Below are 16453 nucleotides of genomic sequence, written 5' to 3'. Positions count from 1 at the left end.
GGGAAGTGCTCGGTTCCCGCCGCTGTCGGCTCCTGTCGCGGCCTCTGTCCGGCGCGCTCGCAGCCCGAGGAGGGAGAGGCAATCACCGTCCGGCCAGCGCTTGCGTCGCCCGGCAGCCGCAGTCACCCCGCTCCTGCCCTCCGCGCGAGCCCGGAGTTTCGACAAGTTGGGGGGAACTCCTCGCCGGCTCTTTTTCAATTGCCCCACCGCCAACCACCTCCCGCCCGCAGGTTGGACGCTGGCGCCTCCTTCTCGCCCTCCCCTGGCCTCGCCCCCTCCCTCGTCCCCGCCACACCCCCACCCCGAGGCGCGGACACGCCACCGGGAGGAGCCTGGGCTCGGCGCTCACGGGCGCAGCCCCTTTCCCTCCCCGAGCCGGCCTGGGCGGGGGGCGGTGCGCTGGGCGGCTGCCGGACACCCCCGACAGGGGTCGCTGGAAGCCGCGCGCAGCAGCAGCCGCCGCCGCCGCGCCCGCGGGAGCCGGACCACGCGTCCCGGGGAGATTCCGAGACCCAGGAAGGGATCCGGACCCGGGGCCCTCGCTCCTCGCTCCTCGCTCCGCTTCCCCGCCAGGCAGCGCCCGGGAGGGCTGGTCCCTTCCCTCCAGCGCGGAGAAAATGGTGGAGACAAATGTTGCAGCTCCGACACCTGCCCGGCCAAATTAAGGCCCTGGAACCCGTGGGAAGGAGAGAAACGGCTGCTGTTTTCTCATGAGAGTTTGGGGTTCCGCCCTTTCTTTAGTGAAAAACCCCACACGCACGTAGGGCAAAGATAAAACTCTGGGTGGAAGAGTAAGGCGACTGTGGATACGCAGGAAGGGCTCAGGGGACCGTAAAGACGGTTAGATAAATCCATCTTCGTCTATCTGCTCCTGGGATGTGTCTGTGTCCTGCCTTCGTGTGTTTAACAACGTGCCTGACAGACTTCTCATCTTCAGCTTTTCCTAAAAGAAATAATAATAACCTGGCCTCTGCTAAGGGGGAGGGGGGTCTCCTAAACTGTATCTCTCACTACAGCTTAATTATTCAAGTTGTAACTTAACTGATAAAACCTGGGTTGGAAAGCAATCGACAATAAAATTACTGCACTAGCTAGAGTCACTCAGTTCTGCCGAGAGAGCAAGTGCGGGGAGGTAAAGTGGAGAGACAGAACCAGAGGTCCTGAATTCGTCAGTGCTAGCTTTCCCCGATTCAAACTTCCCTCAGAACTGCGGGTGAAACCTACTTCGCCTTCGCTTGTCCTCCCTCTGGTGGAGAATTCTAAAGAGCAGTGAAATCCAGAAAACGTTAGCACCCTGCTGCGAAGGACAACAGTGAAAGGCCAGGGTAATCAGCACCGCGTAATGATCCAGAATCATGTAAAGCAAACGTTCTCATAGATGTACGGCAGCTGTGGCTAAGTCAGAATGTTCATTTACAGTGACAGGCCCACGTGTTGTTTTCTGGAACAGGTGAGTACCGTCCACCCACATGTGAAATTTACTTAGCCCTCTTTAAAAGTAATTTGCTCCTGATTTTCCGTCCTCCGGGATTAATGCTAACTGAACCATTACCTACAGACAGCCTTCTTGGTATATTTTCCAAATGCCACCATTTAGATAAAGGTGAAATCTGGGGTGCCTTCTTGCTATGTATGTGGAGAGGGAGGGGGGACAAAAACAGTTATTTAAAAACTGTCCTAAATTAAGAATGATTTTATTCTCCTTTAATTTGTACTGTAATAAGAATCTAACTCTATTGGGTGGGTTAAGTCGTTAAAAGATATCTTAGCAGTAATGCCATCATTTATTTTGAAAAATTCGATGTCCAAATATCTTCTGATAACCTTCCAACGAACACCACACATCAATTATACTGGGCCATAAAAACAGCAAAATCAGGGAGATTATGAATACTGAATAGCACTATAATATTCCACAGAGTCTAACGTAAACTGGAACTGAATGATGGTTGAAATAACACTGCTTTCCCAGGTGGGGCCACTACTTAACAAACAGGAAAACAGCAAAACTCAGAAAAGGGGAGCCCTTTCAAAAAGGGTACTTTTTCTCCAGGATATGAGACCCTGTAAGGGCTTAGTATACAACCGCTACATGTTACCAGATACATCATTATTTTAGAACTGAAGGATAGAAAGCAGAAATGTCTTTTGGAATTAAAAAATAAAGTTTCAGATCTTTCCAAATAAAACAGAAAGCCAGCTGGAAAACCCAAGTTGAAATTGCCCTTAACTTATTCATCTCTATGGTCAGGAAGTAGCAGATGAATTTGTTGTTGTTGTTGTTGTTGTTTTGCATTTTTATAAATCCTCGGAAATGATCAGAACAGGGATGGAGAAAGGAGGAAACCTTTCTTTGCTTTCTTGAAAATCAAAATATTAACCTCAATTTAGAAACAATGACATGTTTTCATGGTATCGTTTTATTAATTTGTTATGTATTGTTCAGCTCTTAGAGTCTGTATCATACAGGGTATATCAGCTCTCAGGTAACATATGTCAACCTGTCAACATATGTCAACTCGTGAAAACTAGAGTGGGTATTTATAAATAAGCAACTTGAGAAATAAAGAAAGACAAAATGGAGCTCTTATATTAAATGACAGCTTATAATAAAGGCAATCCTGTGCCATAACACTTTTCTTTGGCGAGGCTTAACTTTTAGAAGCACTCTTAGAATCCAAAGCTGGCCAAATATACCCTTTCTCTCATGAATTCCCGTTTGGAAAATACTCCAAGAAAATCTTAAAAAGAAAAAAAACGAAAAGTGAAAGAACATTAACATGTGAACATTTTTAAATTTTTGCAAAATATTGTGCATACTGACAGTAATGGGAATTTCATTTTAAATTCGGCAAATAGATATTTTTAACTTTTAAAAAATGAAGTAACAAGATGATTTATTTAGATTACTTTTTTAAACTTTGCAACAAATTCATTGTTAATAAAGATGCATGGATACAAAAGAAAATCTCCCTCACCAGAGCCAGCTCCAGCAGGATCACTAAAGGCGCATGACTTATTCATTAATTCACAAAGCATTTACTGAAGTAAATGCGCAACAGTAGAGAAACTGAAAAAAAGAAAAAAAATTGCCCCATTCTCATGAAGCCAAAATAATATGAGAAAGGCATGAAAACAAATTAATTATTACAATACAAATGAAAAGCAGAGCCAGATAAGTTTTCCAGGGCCTGAAGCTCATGAGATTTGGGAGATCTTTTTAAAGGGAAAGAACACAAACTTAAAAATACAAATTTAGATCCAAGACTGTTAAAGGGAGCCTTGGAAGTGAGAGGCCCTGAAGCTTCCTTAGCTTCATGGCAAATTCACTTCTAGTGATTCCAAGCATATTCCACTATCTGCACAATTATATACTAATTCAGAAATTAGATACTACTTTCACATACTATCACTATAAAGAGAAGACATTAACAGGCAGTCAAAAGGAATACACACATTTTTTTTTTTAGATTCCATATATATGTGTTAGCATATGGTACTTGTTTTTCTCTTTCTGACTTACTTCACTCTGTATGACAGACTCTAGGTCCATCCACCTCACTACAAATAACTCAATTTCATTTCTTTTTTATGGCTGAGTAATATTCCATTGTATATATATGCCACATCATCTTTATCCATTCATCTGTCAATGGGCACTTAGGTTGCTTCCATGTCCTGGCTATTCTAAATAGAGCTGCAATGAACTGAAACAAGCAAAGACTATAGTGTAAGGAAAATAAGATGAAAGCAGCTTTAAGAATTCACTAATCAGCAATTGTCCTGTTTGTTTAGTTAGACTCTTAGAATAAACACGCAAACCGAGTTCATTAAACAAAAGGCTTCTGACCGACAAGATACCCACGCAAAACTGGAAATCGTGTGCTCCGGTACATTTGGAAAATATTAAACAAAATTCTTATTCTGTCTGCTGTGAAGAGTCAGTTTGATAACAAATTGTGAGTTTAGAATCCTAAGAAAAATACTAAAAACGGTAACATTCAAACAACACTAAAATGAGACCTGTGTTTATACTCTTCTGCTTTGTGTGATTTTTAAACATTATCCCACACCAATGATTGTTATTATTGTTTATCATTATTATTAATGATAAGATTACTCTCATGATTGTAGGGATACATCATAGATTAAAAATGGATTATACAGCTGAATACTAGTGCCTACTTTCTTTTTGTGGACACTATCTGAAAAACAGGCCTAGTGTCATAAACCTCTTCTCTAATAGGGTGGAGATGTAAGACTTAATGGTCTTTGAAACGTTTTATTTTCTTTTAAGAAGAATACAATCTCATGCAGCTTTTTGATTTCTCTTTCTGACCTCCACACTAATTATTTATCTTTATCTTTCTCATCCCCTTGCAACACATACTTAAGATGTGTATGTGATGCAAATACCTCAAATGTATATATACATGCATATATGCATACACATATACATATGTAGATATCCATGTGTGTATACATCTGTATTTGTGAGTGTATGAATGCATATGTGTGTGGGTGTATAGTTATTGCTTCTCTTTCCTCTACTGGAAATGAGAAACACTGTCTGAATTTGAACGCGAATCTATAAAAGATGGAGATTATATATCCTTTTATCCACTTTTTTCATATCGCTATCCATGAGAATTCTCAGCACCGTACTTTGCACGCAGTAAGCACTAAATGGCTCTGCATATAATGAATTTAAATAGAATAGGATGGATATAAAAAGACTGGTTCTGATATTACCATTTCTGTCAATCAATTACCAATCACCTACCCTGACAATCATCTTTGCCACCTCCTTTTTGCAGCCAACCCCTCCCCAAATCCTGTCATTTTGACTTGTCTCCTTTTATTTCTCATCACTAAGTACCACCCAAATTTAAGCCTTCGTCTTACCTTTTCTTTGATCATAGTAAAGCTTTCCACCTGGACTCTTGCTCCCTCCAATTATTTTGCTACATGCAGCAGTCAGAGGAGTCTTTTTGAAATGCAGACTTAACCCAGCCATCCTTTGCTTCCCAGAACCATACCCAGTGTCCTTGTAGGGCTAGCCTGTGCCTAACTCCAGCCTGATCTCACTACGCTTCATCCCTCCCTCCCTATGCCTCATGCATGAAGGCTTCTTTGCAACATGCCTCTAATACTTGTCATTCTTTCCAGCCTCAGTGCCTTTGCACTTACTGTTTCCTCTGCGTGAATTTACCACACTTGGCCTAATTCCACTTACTGCTCAGGCTCCAACTGAGTTTCATTTGCTTAGAAGGGCTTTCCATTACCTTTGAAAATGATTTTAATCTCCCATCCCATTTTTACACCTCCTTCAGAACATTTCTTCCAGTTTGTAATTATTTTTTGTGTGTGATTTTTATTTTTACAAGGATTTTTTTAATGATTTTTTACAGTGTTTTTCTTATACAATGATCTGTTCCCACTGGACATTAAATTTTTTGAGGGCAAAGACTGACTATTTCATGTTCTATGTTATATCTCTAGCACTGTGCCTATTTCATCATAGCCAATTACATACATTTTGTTAATTGGTGAATAAAGGAGGATAACTAGAATTGCTTTATATGTATATAAGACTATACATACATATATGTATGTATGCTTATGTTTATTTGGTCAAATTTTAAAATGATAATGATGTTTATGGTACCAGGCATGACATTTGGGGATAATTTCTGTTGAATAAGCCTTTCTAAGAATGGACATATAGAATAAGAATCTTGACTTATAGGTATAATTTCTCAAAACTTCAAGAGGTGAGGTGATAACTTCTGTGAAATGGTAAGATCCCAAGAAAATCCTTACCTTTTTTTTAATTGCCTCTGCAAATTTCACCTGTAGATTACATTTATTGGCTCCATTTCCTTCCTTGCATTTGTATGAGGTGTTAGAGAGACCCATAAAAGAGCTGGGTTTTAGCAAGGCTGTTCTAACAAAGTGATAATGGATGAAAACCTTTAAACACAGCATTGTTAACAGAGAGTTAAAAACCCCTTTCTAGCCTTGGCATCATACAAGGTTCCTATTCCCACAGGATTATTTTTCACTTAACACACTAGTGGTAAGTCCATATATAGTCATTTTAGCAAGTTGCACCCAGTAACCACCTTACAGTTATCTTTGAGTTTAGATTTAACTCCCTTAGTATTTTCCTCACTTCCCATCATGCGTATCCATATAACAAAGGGATCTGTCCATACATGCATCGGGTTCAGATTCTGTGAACATCTAATATACAGCCCAGAGAGAGATTCAGATGCTTCGGTGTCTTTTAAGAGTCATCCCACAGGATCCTCCAAGGTTAACATCTTTCCTTTCAAGAGTCACTTTATTCATTATTGTGAAAAGATTCACCCCTGCTAAATGTATAATGATGTTAAAATACAAATGTAAGGTCGTGAGTGATGAATTAGTACTTCAAATATTTGAACAGTGCGAATAATTTAACAGATCAACTCCGCTTTGGTATGTCCCAGAAGAGACACCTGGTAGAAACCATTTCCAAAACAGATTATAGTATATCGGAAATTACTTCACAATGTCATCAGGATAACTGGTCTGTATGGAATGAAATCCTGACCCACAACGTTATGTACCTGGCCTAGGCATGTAATAACACCACAATTATTCTTTTTCCTTCTTTCTCACGTAATTCCTTCTAACCTCCTTACTAAATCTTTATGAATACTACCCTCCCCGCCGTTTTTTTTTTTTTTTTTTTTTTTTCAGCTCCTGTTCAAGTTAGAGCCCAATGCTTCATATATCTGACTTGACTAGGGATTTTTAGTTTTGAGCTCAGAGCCAAAAGTGAAGTTCTCAGTGGAATGTTACAGTCATCTCCACCCCTGGACCCCAGCCTAGAATTCTAGTTCCTTTGCAACGGACCAACTTTCAACATACTAGATGTTTGGGAAATTTTGTGTATGTGTGTGTTAAAAAATTTATATCTTTCACTTCTCATTCATTTGGGAAAAGAATTTCACAAGTATTAACAACTCAAGAAAGCAATTCATCTTGTAAAGATGATTTAGCAGAATAATTAGATAACTTGACAGAAACTAAATGACCATCCAAAAAATAACTGGTGACCAACCATGCAGAAGATTACATTCTTATGGAAAATGCTGTCTTTTCTGCTTAATCATAAAGACTGTGTTTGTTCCAGCTCTTTCCCATAAATACAAGATGGAGACCACCTCGTTCAAATGGTCCAGGAAACTCTGGTCTTGCCTAGGGTCTTAGTCAGCATGTAGGGTTCTTTAGAGTCCCGAGAAATTCTGGGGGTGATCCCAGAAACTAGATATTCAACTGAATGTCTGAGAAATATGTTTGGATTAGTATTTGTGAGCGATCTTTGTTCAGTCCTAGAGCAGACTGAACTCTTTAAGATCCTATACAGCAGATACATTCAGGCACAAAAAATTCTGTCAGTCCATCTGGGACTTCTGTCTTCAAGACTGACCAAAACCAGCCCTGGTATTTGTAGGTAGGAAGAGAAGTCACTTTTACTTAAGTGGCAATTATCTTGCTTCGGAATTACATCAACTTTTTTTTTTTTTTTTCCTGTTGTAGTTGTTGTGGTTTCCAAAAGATCATCTAACAGAATGAGGTGGAAATCCACTATCACTTTTATTTTCATAATAATAAGTAGACCCCTGAGAGCCCGCAATGTGCTAGGATTTACATCAGTGTGTGTTTATTATGGGTACTAAAACTATACAGTATTTCTAGCTCAGAAGTGCAAGGTAAAGAACTTAATACATATTTTCTCAACTCATTGTTTTCTTTTAAAATTTACTTTTTCCCTCTTCCCTGAGAAACTTTCATTAAACTATTACCAATTCTTTTCCTCCCTTGTCCTACTGCTGAATCCGCCCTGACAATCCCTGATGCCAGGTCACTCCAATTACCCAATTTTCTCCATGAACATTATCTTTCCCTGTTCTAACAAAGAAGCCAGAACAAAAAAAAAACCTCTCTTAACCCTTCCTTTCCTTTTATGACCAAACACTTTCAGTTCTTTATCAGCTCATGGAAACCACCTGCTCCCCCAACTCACAACCAATCTCATGGAACTGCTCGGAATTCACCAGTGCCTTCCTTATTGTCATATGAAGTGTCGTCCTCCTTAGTCCTTATGCTTGGGGACACTGATACGCACATCATCTTGAAACCTTCTCCTGGAACTCACAGTAATATCTTGGTGGCAGAACTTTCTCTTTTTGCCAATTCTTTTTCTTTTTTTCCTACCTGTATCATAAATGCTGGCTCATGGCCCAATATTTAAAACTCTTTTTCTTAACTACATGATAATCCTAGGAAAATATCATTCACTACCACTGTATCAAATTTTGATAATTCACAAATGTGTGTGTGCATACTTCTTTTTCTAAACTCCAAGCCTCAATTTCCACTACCTCAAACTGACCAGTTTGTTAATTCCCATCCCTCTCCCCCGCCCGCCCCCCCACCCCGAACCAGACATGGTTCAAGATCAGAAACTAGGTGTCATCCTTCATTTTTCTCCTCACATCCTCCTTTCCTCCCCGATTCCAGCCATTTGATGCCCCAGTCCCAGCGCTCTTATCTGAAGCAGCTTTAATCCCCATCACCTGTCTCCTTTGCTTCTCCCCTGAGCTGGGTCCTCAGTCATTCTTTGACCGTTTTTCAAATACCCGTCTTACTGCTTCAGCTTCCATTCTCACACCCAGCCATCCTCCTTCCAGCTACCGGAGTTAATCTTCTAAAATACAGCTATTATCTTGTCATCCTTTATGTAACATTTCTATGGATTCCTGTTGCTATAAAGTTGCAACTTCTCCTTAGAGGTTAGTCAGGTCCTTCCCAATTCAAGTGCTGCATAAATATTCAACCTCTCTTCTCTTCCCCCGGGTAGTGGGTATACTCTGGTCACACTGAACTGTATCTCTTCTTACCTCTATGCCTTTAACTCTGTTTTTCCTTCTCCCTAGAATTTCTTTCCCTTTTCTGCCTAGCAGGCAGACCCAACTCAAAACTCACCTTTTCTATTTTTCCCTGATGCTCCCCTCACAATCGCTGCTGCACATGTGTCTTCCTTATATGTCTCTTGAGCTCAGCACCTTTATTACTATCATTATTTGTTTTCAAGCCTGTCTCCCTGCTCTGCAGGAAAGATGCCTCAGGAATCATCTCTCTAGTTCCATAAAGTACACATCTGACATATGTATATTAAAATGCATAGACTATAAATGTGTTCAAAGAATCCCCAATTTACATTTAATTCAACTTCAGAGTGACTGAGTAGCAGTTGAAGGGCTTTGAAATCTTTCCAAATTTAACGTTTTACTCCAACGCAAATGGGACTTTCGCTAAGTAATTACAACTTTTCCAAGCTCTGCAGCTGTATGAGCCCAATCTTAACTGACTTCTTCAACCGGAGTTACAGTTAGCAGGATTCAAGAACAAGGCTGGCTGGTTTCTACCACTATATTTTTGTGTACTGAAGTCCATTTAAGCCCCCTTGCTGACCTACTCTATGTCTTATTTGCCCATATTAAAAAAAAAAAAACTTGTATAATAATATCAATACTTGTTACACATTAACCATCATAATGAGGTATTATGAAGTTCAACTCATTCCTTATCTGTAAATTCCTCTATAAAGAAAAATAAGTTTATGATGTAGAACCTTCATCTTGATTTCTGAAAACTCTAATGATAACTCTGGAAGGGAGAAGGAGTGTCCCTTTATATAGTTGATATTTTTTGATTGCTTGAAATAGCCTCCATCTCAAAGACTGCTGGTAACTCTGCAGCCCCATCTACCATTCCCCACTCTCTGCTTAAGTGTCTGAGAGCCTCTGAGGGTCACAGTCTCCACCTTGGACCTTAGATGGAAGCCTGTCTTCAAGAAAGCACCAATGAACAGGCCAGAGCTTTGAATTCTGACTCTGCTGCTTCACAGCTGGCTACTCATCTGTAAGGGGGGGACTATACTACCAATTGTAATAGATGACTGTGGTGAGAACTAAGTGAGCTCACGGGAGTCGTGTCCAGCCTACAGGAGGCGCTAGAGAAATGGCACCTCAATTGGTCGTCAACTGTCCGCTGACTTCTAGCTGCTGCTGCTCCTATCAAACATCTCTGAGTCCAAGCCAACTTTACTAAAAGAAGCATTTTGCCAAAAGGATAGGTGATTTTTTTTTTTTTACCGTTCAGTAATGACTGAATAGGTAATTCTGAATTACCCCAGGCCATTGGCACTTAAGGCTACAAAGAATAAGTAAAACTAATGAAAATCAGATATTTTTATGGATTTGAAGTTTTCACCACACTGCTCCTAATTCACCTCCCCTCATCATCCCTTTCTGGGTTTTCTGTAGGACAGATGACTCTTCACTGGCTCAGTGGAAGGCAGCAAAGGGAAAAAGGAGGTAAAAAAGGAAAACTAGTATTTGAATGAGTAGAATATTTAGTAGAAGGTTTTATAAGTAGAATTCTGATTCTAATCACAAGATTCCTGTCCCCTCGTTCACACACCCTGTATGATCCCCTCTTCTTGAGTATGGGGGGGGGGAACCTATGGATATTATGGTTATGGCTCCTGTGCTTAGGTTATCAATCAGTTGACTATGAGTTAATCCAGAAGGTGGGTCTGACCTAATCAGGCGAGTCCTTAAAAGGAGGGCTGAGCCTTTCCTGAAGAGAAAGATCATCCTACTGACTTTGAAGAAGTAGCTGCCATGTAATGAGAGGGTCACATGCCTAAGAGTGGAGGGTGGCCTCTAGGAGCTTAAAGCAACCTTGGCTGACAGCCAGCAGGAGAACAGGGACCTCAGTCCTACAACCACAAGGAACTGAATCTTGCCAACAGTGTTGATGAACCAGGAAAAGCTCAGAACACAGCCCAGTTGATGGCTTGATTTCAGCCTTGTAAGACCCTAAGCAGAGGACCTAGTTACGCCCTGCCCAGACTTCTGGCCAACAGAACTGGGAGCTGATAAATGAGTGTTGCTTTTGGGTGCTAAGATTGGGGTGATCTGTTACAAAGCAATAGTAAGCTAATGCAGTTATAAAAACATCTTAATTTATACAGTGCTTTAGAAAGCAGATATCGAAGGGGCTGGAAAATGACAAATGGGAAGAAAGTCTGGAATCTGCAGTGACTCTCCCCGCTCTGCCACTTCCTAGCTCCATGGATTTGGGGAGTCACTTAACTTCCCCAGCCTTAATTTTCCTTGTCTGTAAAATGAAGGGCTGAATGATGGACAAGATGCCTCCAAGGTGCTTTTATATTTTACATCCTTAGATGATAAAACTTTTATTTTTTGAGAGGATAAAACAAGGCACATGGGGAAGTAATGTAGAAACTTTCACAGATGGCAGCTCAAACCCAACTCAGAAATCCTAGCTCCTCTATTTGTAGACCATCCTGTCTCCAGCCCATTCTCTGAGCTTCAGCCAGACTCACAGGCATTAAATGGACTCCAAGAAGGTTTATAAGCTTCACCCACAGGTCCAAAGGGGATCTGAAGAATTGTGGCTTTTTTCTATTTTTGGAGGGTAGGGTTTTGTTTTTATTTCTCACAGGGAGATTTTTGGTATATGTTTTCTGCCAAAATAATCAGTAAGATAAAGCACCTGCCATGGAGATGAATGCTATATAAACTTTGATGTGCATCCATGGTGGACATAAAAAACTTTTCTATAAATAATAACAATTTAACTCAAAAATATATCACAGCCTAAGGATTCTTTAGGGAAATGTGTATACGTTCCTCAGGAAGGTCCATGGTCCTGAAGAAGCAAACTTTTTGGCATGGACAAGAGAGACGTTTAACAGCGCTGTTTCTGCTCTAGTACATAAGCTTTTATCTGTTGATCTGTACAAATAACCCAAATGGAAACTTCTTTATGAGACAGAAAAGTAGAGTGAAATGTTTCAAGTCCACAATATCAGCTGGAATGAAATTATAGCTGTGTCGTTTAGAAAGTGGTTCCTTTCAACAAGATTTACTATGTTACTATGACTAGATGAATTTATCTCCTTTTCCCAAACTTATTAAAGCATAAAACACTTCCCTAAAGCCACTTTGGCTCAAATGTGTTTTTCAAGGAAAGCTGTGGTATGCATTAACTAACTCCAAGAAACCAAAGTAATCTAAAATTTTCAAATCCTGGAACAATCTCAAAACGCTCAATAATAGAACAAGCTTTAACTCAGCTCACAGATTATCTATATAGGCAACATAGAATGGATTCTGAAAGACCACGGTGAGCCCGATTTTGACAGACTGAACCCCAATGCTGAAGGAAATGTTGGAAGTGAGATCTGGGCTATCCAGTTTGGTCTATAGACATTGATGAAATTGTCTACGCAATCAAACATCAATGTTTTTGTAGACAGAGTATCAAATCATCAATAAAGGCCATTCATGAAATATCCTTAGGTGTTTTAATGGGATGATGGAGCTGATATTTAACTGGACCTATATGCCTCTAATCATACTTCCCCGTGTCTTGAAAATATCTGCAAACTAAGGTGGAAAATGTGAAACCAGTAAAACTTAAGCTTCATGGCTCCACCCTTGCAGGAATCCCTTCCAAGCACTGTAACTAATTTTGTGTTAATAATTTTCTTTTCTTTTTTTTTTTTTTTTAGGCTGTGCCATGTGGCATGAGGGATCTTAGTTCCCTGACCAGAGATCCAGCCCCCTGTACTGGGAGCACAGAGTCTTAACCACTGGACCGCTAGGGAAGTCCCAATTTTTTTAAAAGGACCTCCCAAACTAACTCCTCTTTAAAGGAGACTATAAATACAGTTTGAGGAATATAGTAAAAAGGCAGACAAGTTTAACAGTTAGGGTTTACCATATTGACATTGGACTAAATAGTTGGGTTTTTTTCCTTTTAACTTTTCAAGCCATGGTTTTTGCATGATCAGCCCTGAATGATGGAGATCATCCTCCTATTCTCACTTCAGAGAGCATCTCTGTTTGCCACGCTTTGAGCACATGGGTTTGTAAAGCTCATTCAAGAGTTTCAGGGTAAGGGGCATATGGCTGACAAAGGGAATAGAGTGATCCGTACCTGTTATGTTGAAAATATTTGATGGGTGATGAATCAGCCTATTTTCTAAAGTGTTCAGTTAATTAACTGTTCAATTTTGATAGATCCTAACCCTAATATTTTTCTCTTTAAAATTGCTAAATGTATTATTTTTAAGACAATTATTCTGGGATAGAGTTAAGTGAAGAATGCCGATGGTAATAAAACAGTATTAATTCAAAAGAGATTGTGCCAGCTCTACATGATTCCCTGGTTCTTTCAAAGGAGGAAGATAACACAAGTTAATCAAGTTAAATTGACTAAATTAATCTAGCCAAAACATTTAACTTGTCCAATGCAGACCTAGCCTAAAATTAGGATATAGAGGTATTTTATAGCTACATGACGAATCCAAATCACGTTAATCTTACCTAAATTTCTAGAGTTTAATATCCTGATTTCATGCTATTTCCAAACAGAGTCTAATATTATACTTTCAAGGTCAAGCTATTAACAGCAGTAATGTTTTTCTGTTGTCACTGTGGGTAATGACGTCTTCAAGCGTTATTATCATAGGAAATTGCGTATTTCTTCTGTTGTTTGTAAACATGTATTTATACATACACAAGACAACATTTGTTATTTCTCCCAACGCTGTGGATCTAAACTACGAAAGATCATGAAAAAGTGTTACTATGTGGAAATAGAAACAGGTTTTTTTTTTTTTCAGGTTTTAGAAAATCATCAGCAAGCCATGCCAACATGTAGTAAATTAAGACATAGGCTGTATCTACAAAACACCGAAACATACAAATGAAAATGAAAATAAGAATTAGCAACTTAGAGAAATGTTTTTCCTAGACTATGGAAATTATCTGCAATTTTTGCTTTGGGGGGAAATTTTTTTTTAACTTATGCAGAAGTGATTTACTTCTTAAGGCATTATAAAAATTAAAATTTTAGCATAATCATGAAGAAATCATATCTAGTCACGAAAGGAAAATTTTATCGGGAGACCTTCCACATACAAGACTTTAAAGACAAGTCTTCATAAAATTTCTATTAATATATGATCAAGTGAGCCCGCCATGAGTTACAAAAATAAAGATTCTCTTGGTAACCGAAGAGAAATTGGAATGAAAATAGCATTATCTACAATGTCGATGATAATTTTTAAAAATGATATATCTTAAAGCACATGTTTCTAAAAGAGAAATTCTAATACCATTATGAGCAGCTTGATAAATACAGCTGTTTTCATCTTACTTTGAAAAAACCCTTTTTCTCCAAGTTGGTTTAATTGCATTTCAAGTGAAAACGTGTTTTGTTCTCATTAAGCATCACTTTAATTTCTGATAGGAAATCACAGGCACTTTTAAATAACAGCACCTTAACTGCAAGGACAGTTAAAGAAAAAAAGCAAACATTCTGAAAACATCTGAAACACGTATTAGCTTCAATCAGGCAGATAATAGAACCTTGGGAAAATTTCTGGTTTATAAGAAAAGTGGATCTAAGCCAAGTTAGCTTGTGGACATATTTGAAGAACCTTTGATGATCTTTGGTAAACACAAGCTCTGATTAAACCATATTCCTAATAAATATTATTTCTTGAAATTTTAGCTGAGTTGCTGATACACAATTGAATCAAGGCTCTGCTTGTGTGTGTGTGTGTATATATATATATATATATATATATATATATATATATATATATATATATGATCTCTGAAAAAGAAAACGTTTATTGCTTGCTATGATAATTGATTACTGATAGAGCAACCACACATTCTAGTAGGCCGGGACCATCTTGATTTATACCTGTGGTTCAGGTATAATTACTAGTAGGACCTTTGTTCACTCTCAAACAATCCTTGTAGTGGTCCATAAATTATAGTCACTCTAGTTATAAAGTATTTTTGTTTAAGGAATTTTCTTTATTTTTCGTCATCACTAATGTAGCATTGACTTGTATCCCAGGTATTGTGCTAAGTGTTTCATATGTCACTATGTCATTTAACATTCAGAATAATTCTATGAGGTAGGTCTTATTTTTCACTTTATCACTTTTAGATGCATAAATTAAAGTTGAGAATTTCAAAATTCTATACTTTAAAGAGTTACCTAAGACTGTGTCTATGCAATACCCTTAGTAATACTAAAACCATTTCAAAAGTTTTAAAAAGTTTTAGGTATTTGAGCATGCAATATCCTTTTACACTGCCCCAATAACATTTGAAAATGGATTTTTTTATTCAACTTGCATAATTTCCCTTTTTAGACTCTTCTTTTATAAAGTTGGCTGAAAATCTTTGGCAAAGAAACAGTAAGAAACTTCGCTTTTCTTATCTATATTATCAGAGCAATCTCTCCTCTGAATGTAATTAACGTTTAATTGCTTTTTAGGGAAAACAAAAAGAAAGTAGAAAGAAACATAAAAATGGACAGAATACAGTGATTTTCTTGGAAGTACTTATAAGTGACTGGGGTTTTACTCTCCTTAATTAGGAAAACTTCCAGCAGATGAAAGGGTATTCTCAGTTTCCTTCTTTCTCTCATTCTCTCCTTTTTTCTAGATTTGTTTTTCAGAATTTTCACTGAAATGTCATGGTTAGTACTTTCCTGGTTTTCTCATTTCCACTAAATCACAGATAGCCTTTCCCAAATACAACTTTTAAGCCCCAAATACCCAATTGCTATTAATACGTAATTTGGTTTGGGGATATAAAAATAATTACTCACTAGAAGTAAATGCCTAACTTTTACTAAGACAACTTTGCACAATCTCATTTGTGAATCTGGTTACCAAAAAACTCTGTATGTCGAATGGGGATGGAACTGAGGGGAAGGGGATACGAATGGAGATATACATCAATTCTAATTAAGAGACTGGAAGACTACATGATGAACAAAGTCATTTTCAGCCTAGAAATTAAACATCTTAATTTATTGTTGAAAATGGTGTTTGGAAGTATCGGCTCTGGACTATTCTATAAAGCGATAGTTGTCACACTTAAGTGTCAGTCAATTGTCTAGTGGACTAGTCTGTCTCCCATGTTTCTATTCAAATTGTAAACTGAGGCCGGGATTGGAGTAAGCCATACAATTCTCCAACAGAAAGGTTTCAGTGAAAGTTATACAGGGACCAGTCACGTGGTGAGTTAAAGCCATGATGTATTCCAGCTCTCTATTGTCTATTCAATTGGTGGGGGAGCAAGAACTACTCTAAAAAAGAGCAAAGATAAAAAGAACCACGTGACAACCTACGAGTAGCATTGCTATCACTAATTCAGGTTTAAAAAAATCAACTTCTATTATATATATAATATATATGTAACATATATTTAACATGTATATATGTTGTCATATATAATGTAAATATATATATACACACACATATATACAT

General features: G+C 38.5%; 1 protein-coding gene across 1 annotated transcript in view; it reads right to left on the bottom strand.

Moving 5' to 3' along the window:
• NRG1 (neuregulin 1) overlaps window positions 1–16453 on the bottom strand; it is a gene marked incomplete at both ends in the record, with an annotated part of 1012685 nt that overhangs the window by 213911 nt on the left and 782321 nt on the right. The window lies entirely within an intron of this gene.

The sequence above is a fragment of the Leucopleurus acutus genome (genome assembly GCF_964270905.1).
Source record: "Leucopleurus acutus genome assembly, chromosome: 21".
Lineage (NCBI taxonomy): Eukaryota > Metazoa > Chordata > Mammalia > Artiodactyla > Delphinidae > Leucopleurus > Leucopleurus acutus.
The sequence above is the reverse complement of the archived record's forward strand: the minus strand, read 5'-3'. Positions and strand labels throughout refer to the sequence as shown.